Below are 7,070 nucleotides of genomic sequence, written 5' to 3'. Positions count from 1 at the left end.
TTTTTTTAAGATAGGATCTTGCTCTGTTGCCCAGGCTGGAGTGCAGTGGTACAACCACAGATCACTGCAGCCTCGAACTCCCAGGCTCAAGTGATCCTCCCACTCAGTCTCCCCGGTAGCTGGGACTACAGGTACACCCCACCATGCCCAGCTAATTTTTTGTATTTTTTTTTTGTAGAGACAGAGTTTTGCCATGTTGCTCAGACTGGTCTGGAACTCCTGGGCTCAAGTGATCCACCTGCCTTGGCCTCCCAGAGTGCTAGGATTACAGGTGTGAGCCATCGAGGCCAAACTTCTTCATCATTAGACTTCAGGGGCACAGAATAGGAAAAATCATAATCATTCATTCATGACATTCTCTTCTCATTGGTCCATATTGCTCCTGCTTTAATTAAGTGAGTTATTCATTAGTTATTTTAAATAGCATAATGGCATCTATGAACCCACAGACCCTTCCTCCTACCTCCCCTAAACCTGGCAGCAAACCCAGAATCCAGTTCATCTCCTTCCTTTCTTTTTAACATTGCTTTATATTTTCTATATGTGTTCCTTCAATATGCTTTTAAATTTTAGTTGTTTTTTACTTTACAGTCTTTGGGGTCTATATTTTTTATGTATCAGATTGCCAACCCTCATCCCTTTGGTTGCAGGAAGTTGTCATCCACTCTACCTGACTGCTGTGTGTAATATTTCACTGTGTGAATAGACCATCGTAGGAGGCAGAATTCGAAGATGGCTGTCAAGATTCTGGGCCCTGGAGAACATACAGTATTCAATCAAACACGAATCTAAGTGCTACTGTAATGGGTTTTGCAGACATAATTAATGCCCCTGATCAGCGGGCCTTAAGAAAGGGAGCTTGATCTAATCACAGGAACCCTTTCAACCTGGGTCTAGATCAGAGCTAGGCAACTCAGGCATCCAAAGTAGCAGTGAAATTCTCCTGCCAGCCTTGCAGAAGAAAACTGTCATGTTGTAGAAAGGACCGAGGGCCAGCCACCTCTAGAAGATGAGAATGGCTCCAGCTGACAGTGAGCAAGATGTTGGAGACTCACCCCTTGAGCCTCTAGGAACTCAATTCCGCCAACAACCAGTGAGCTGGGAAGAGAGCCCCTACCTTCAGATGTGATTGCAGCCCTGCAACACCTTGATTTCAGCCTAGTGAGCCCCTGAGTAGAGAACCCGGCCATGACATGTCCAGACATCTGACATATAGAACTGAGATAATAAATGGGTGCTGTTTCAAGCCACTAAGTTTATCATTTGTTATGTAGCAATAGAAAATAAATACAACCATAATTTATTCTTCTTCCTTTTCTTAATGAGCAGTTGAGTTGTTTCCAGTTTTTGGTTATTGAGAACTGTGGTGCTATGAACATGAAATTGTTATATCATAGGATATGTGAATTTTTAACTTTAGAAGGAAATGTCAAACTTTTCCCCAATGTTCTTACATTAATGTATATCCCCACCGGCAAATATGCAAGGCTTTTTTTTTTTTTTCTTTAAATATTAGGTTCTATCTTAATTATACTGTGACTGGAAAACTTGTGATATCCATTCTTTGAAAGTTGTTTAGTTTTTTTATGGTTTAGTATATGATCAATTTTAATAAAAGTTTCATGTGTGCTCAAAAACGTATCATTTAAGTTTTAGATGCATAGCTTTCTGTATTTATTAGGTGAAGTTCAAATCTTTTACATTCCTGCTGATTTTTTTTGTTGTTTACTTGACCCATTATTGAGAATGGTGTGCTAAAATCTCCCACTGTGAAGGTGGATTTATCAATTTATCTCTATATTTCTGTCAATTTTTGCTTTATATAGTCTTGGGGAATTAAACTCTTTTTGGGGGGCCCTCCTCATCTTTCATATTTTCTGATCTACTTTGTATACAATGACTGACCATACATCCTGATTTGCCTGAGACTGTCCTGGTTTACTTGTCTTTTCCTGATACAATTCTTAATAACACCTTTTATTTTCAAAGGTATTCTGATTTAGACAATTACATATAGTAAATCTAATTTTATATAATTTAATATTATAATACAGATATTCCCGATCTATACTTTTAAGTCTGGGCAAGTGTGTAAGTCTCTTTTTTCCTGTTCTTTGGTCTTAGAATTTTTTTTTTGTTTGTTTTAAGACAGAGTCTCACTCTGTCACTCAGGCTGGAGTGAAGTGGTTTGATCTTGGCTCACTACAACCTCCACCTCCTGGGTTCCAGTGATTCTCATGCCTCAGCCTCCTGAGTAGCTGGGACTACAGGCGCAAGCTGCCACACCTGGCCAATTTTTGTATTTTTAGTAGAGATGGGGTTTCGCCATGCTGACCAGACTGGTCTCGAACTCTTGCACTCCAGCTTGGGTAACAGAGTGAGACAAAAACATTTAATATTTTCTAAGAAAGGCGATTCATTAAAAAGGCACTTAAATAGAATTTAACTTTATAATGTTGTAATTTTCATGGAAATCATGAGAAACAGAAGAAAAAAGATCAAATTAAGACCCCCCCCTCCTTGTCCTAAGTTTTAGTTGAGAAAACAATTTTTTTTAAAGAAACAGGCCGGGTGCCGTGACTCACGCCTGTAATCCCAGCACTTTGGTAGGCTGAGGTAGGTGGATCACCTGAGGTCAGGAGTTCGAGATCACCCTGACCAATATGGTGAAACCCCATCTCTACTAAAAATACAAAAATTAGCCAGGCATGGTGGCACGCACCTGTAATCCCAGCTACTTGGGAGGCTGAGGCGGGAGGATTGCTTGAACCCAGGAGGCGGAGGTTGCAGTGAGCCGAGATCATGCCATTGCACTCCAGCCTGGGTAACAGAGCAACACTCCATCTCAAAAAAAAAACCAAACAAACAAAAAAAACAACAACAACAAACTTAATAGATGCCAAATATTCTAGTGATGCAGACATTGCTCAGACGTGGTCTAAGGACTAAGCAGCAGCTTTGAGGGAAATTCCAGACGGGGATTCCCACATTTTGAGCAGTGGCCAAATTGCTGGGATAGGCATAGAAGAGGAAAGCAGTCTTGGCCCAGGGGCTCCTGAAGTGCCTCTCAGGGGGTTGAGTCACCCACTAAGACTGAATAGGGGCCCCGGTCCTAGCGCAGAGATGTGTCTGCCTGGAATAGGAGATACGATCATCTGGGTTGAAAATTAACTAGGGGAGGAAATGGTCCAGATGCTAAATTCCTCAGCAAACACTGAGTCATCATGTAGCAGATTCAGTCATGGGCTGTCATTTCAGATGTGTATGTTTCAGCCTATAATTTCTCAAGTTGCTCCACACTGTACTTCTGGGTCTGAATCACCAGACATGATGGATTTAATAGCTTTACCTATTAATAGCGGAGTTGACAGTTGGAAGTTGAAACCCAACACGCATGCACACACACACACACACACACACACACACACACCCACACACCCCCGGTACTTATTCTTGTGCCGCATGCTCTACTTTATCCTATTTTATCCCGTCCCATGCCTGTTTTTTCTTTTTAAAAAAATGTTATCAAGACCGTCCTGGCCAACATGGTGAAACCCCCTCTCTACTAAAAATAGGAAAAAATAAAAAAATTAGCTGCGCATGGTGGGGCACACCTGTGGTCCCAGCTACTCGGGAGACTGAAACAGGAGAATCACTCGAACTTGGGAGGTGGAGGTTGCAGTGAGCTGATATCGTGCTACTGCACTCCAGCCTGGCGACACAGTGAGACTCCATCTGTCTAAAAAAAAAATTGTCTGAGATTCACTAAATGAATGTCATGACCCAGCTGCGCTTTGGAAAACACTGATTTTTGAAGGCGGCAAAGGAAACCCGCAGGCCATTGTGAAGTGAAGGGGTCATTAGAAACAAAAACCGGCGAGGCTTTTTCTTAGGTCAAATGGAGCTGTGCAGACACCATGAAAGGGTCTCTCCTGGGGCTGCCCTTGTCCCGGCCGGTGATGAGGCTCTGCTTCTCCCGTTCTTGGCCAGGGCAGCCCAGTGGTGAGGTGGCTCCTGCTATGGCTGTGTCTCAGGACAGAGCACCCCTAGTGTGAGGCCCACCCTACTTAGAGGTCAAGGACAGACCACAGGTCAAAGCTCCATTTCACAGAGGTTTAAGGGTTTTCTTTGCCTTCCTCCAAGTCAGTGTTTTCTGCTCAGCCTATTAGTGGGTCCTGAAATCAACTTAGTGAGTCCCAGACATCATTAAGAAAAATAAGAAGAAACGACATGAAATGGAATATAGAAGATAGCAGGGCACATAGTACGTAGGAGGGAAGTAGCGAGCTGTTCTTGTGTGTGTGTGTGTGTGTGTGCGTGTGTGCGTGTGTGCCTGTGTGTGTGGCATGCATGTGGTGTTATTGTCGGGTGGTCGTGGTGTATGTGGTGTGTGTGTGCTGTGTGGGTGGTGGATGCGGTATTTGTGTTTATGTGTGTATGCAGTGTTTGCATGGTTGTGTGTGTGTGTGTGTGTGTGTGTGTGGTGTGCATATGGTGTTGTCGGGGTCATGGTGTATGTGGTATGTGTGTGTGCTGTGTGGGTGGTGGATGTGGTATTTGTGTGTTATGTGTATATGTGGCATTTGCATGGTGTGTGTGTGTGTGTGTGTGTCATGCATATGGTATTATTGTCGGGGGGCGTGGTGTATGTGGTGTGTGTGTGTGCTGTGTGGATGGTGGATGTGGTATTTGTGTGTTATGTGTGTATGTGGCATTTGCATGGTCTGTGTGTGTGTGCATATGTGTATGTGGTGTGCATACGGTGTTATTGTTGTGGAGCATGGTGTATGTGGTACGTGTGTGTGCTGCGTGGGTGGCAAATGTGCTATTTGTGTGTATGTGTATATGTGGCGTTTGCATGGTGTGTGTGTGTATGGTGTCTGTGTGTATGTGTATGGTGTGTGTGTGTATGGTGTGTGTGTATGTGTACGGTGTGTATGTGTATGTATGGTGTGTATGGTGTCTGTGTGTGTGTGTGTGTGTGTTTGTGTATGGTGTGTATGGTGTGTGTGTGGTGTGTGTGTGCCACGTGTATGTGATGTGGGTGAATTGGATTGTGATCAGAAGTGGCTTGACCCTGAGGGTAACGTGGCGGGAACTTCAGCACACAGCCTTGAGCCTGTTGGGGTTGGTGATGTGATCTCACACCCCAGTGTAGGTTAGGGGACCCTCCTGTAAAGCCCACAGCATCCTGAACTTCCACCATCGTCACTGCGACCCGGTACTGCGGGTTTGCTCGTCCCTCTGTGTGTTGATTGGATTCCTCTGGCGCCTCCACACAGCGGAGCACTCACTCCATGCTGGGCACTGCTGTCCTTGCCTTCCAGCCGCTAATTCAGCAACTTATTCTCTCACACCAACCCTAAGAGTCAGCTACTATCATCACCTTTTCCATTTTGTAGACAAGAAAATAGAGGCCCAGAGAGGTAAGTAACTTGACCAAAGTCACACAGTAGGTGTCAAAGGCAGGATCCTAACCCCAGGGTCTGGTTCCATAGCCCCCGTGGTGAGCATCATGCAGAAGGCATTCAAGGAGAATCGGTTAAATGGATTGTTAAGAGAACAGACATTTTGAAAATTAAGATGACAGTTAAAATATGAATTAAAAAGGGTAGATCTGGTTAAAGGGAGGGTTCAGGGGAGCTGTAGAAAGGGTGACAGTTGGCATAGGGACTGGGGGAGCTAGAGTTTCCTGCAGATGCCCACCCTGGCGCTGAGTGGGTTAGAGGGAGGGTGGGGCATGGGTCTGAGGGGGTTAGGTGGGGGCTGCAGGGAGGGTGGGCACTGTGTGACAAAGGAGAGAGGGAGAGAGACAGAGACAGAGAGCACAGACTTCTGCTCCCTCCAGAGAGGGCATCGGGAAAGGGGTGTGGGAAATCAGAAATATCAAAGCACTATTGTGAGGTTATTCGCTGTGGAGTATGTGCTGTAATTGCTGACCCGCACCCTGCCCGACCTCTCTGTCAGACTTTCCAGGGCGCCCACAGTGCTTCTTTTGTGTGAGTGGATTCCTTTGGCAGAGCCTGAAGAGGTCCTGAGGTTACAACAGAGTAAATGGGGAGATCTGAGGACAGGACGCAGGGCCAATGAGTTGACATCTTGGATCATGATATTGAATGGGCTGAGCCAATGGCACTTCCAGCCCCAAAGGGAAAGCCCCTGCTGACTTCTGGGGTGTAGAATCAATGGCTGAGGGATTCAGTGTTAATTCAGAACTACCCACTGTTTCATTAGACCTGCCCCTATCCCCCAACCCAGAAGGGTGTGGAAAGCTTTGCATTGGCCGGCCGCGGTGGCTCATGCCTGTAATCTCAGTACTTTGGGAGGCTGAGGTGGGAGGATCGCTTGAGCTCAGGAGTTTGAGGCCAGCCTGGGCAACATAGGGAGACGCCTAGGGGTCTCTATAAAAAAGTTTAAAAATTAGCCTGGAATGGTGGTGTGCATCTGTAGTCCCAGCTACTCGGGAAGCTGAGGTGGAAGGATCATTTGAGTCCAGGAGGTTGAGGCTGCAGTGAGCCATGATCATGCCACTACACTCCAGCCTGGGTGACGGAGTGAGACCCTATTCCAAAAAGAAAAGAAAATAATTTTAAAAAGGAAAAGAAATGAAAAGAAAAGAAAGCAGCAAGCCTTGCCTGCCCTTTGAACCCAGGTTCTGGCTTTGAATCTCTTTGAGATATTAAATTACACCTCTCACATCCTGGTACACTCAGTAAGTCACAGTAATCTGACGGTAAAGTGAACGCACATAGAATCCTACTTTAAGCAAAGGACTGTTCTTTCTTGGTCTCATCTACTATACTGGCAGCGGTAATGGTCTATTTTTCGTGAAATCTCTTATACATGATTTTGTAAAGAAGGTTCTAACAATACTTTTCTAATGATGCTTGTTTGCAATAAAGTGATTGTAGAGCAAGATAATCACTTTATTCCAAACAAGCATCATTGATAATTATTTAGGTACATTCATACATCCTTACCACAACCCTTTAGATATGGGCAGACTACATTTTGAGATAGCAGGGTGAGGTCTGTAGCGGGTCTATAAGCCAGTTAGTATGATGAGGTAA

The sequence above is a fragment of the Cebus imitator genome, unplaced genomic scaffold (genome assembly GCF_001604975.1).
Source record: "Cebus imitator isolate Cc_AM_T3 unplaced genomic scaffold, Cebus_imitator-1.0 Scaffold41, whole genome shotgun sequence".
Lineage (NCBI taxonomy): Eukaryota > Metazoa > Chordata > Mammalia > Primates > Cebidae > Cebus > Cebus imitator.
This window is presented reverse-complemented; position numbering follows the sequence as displayed.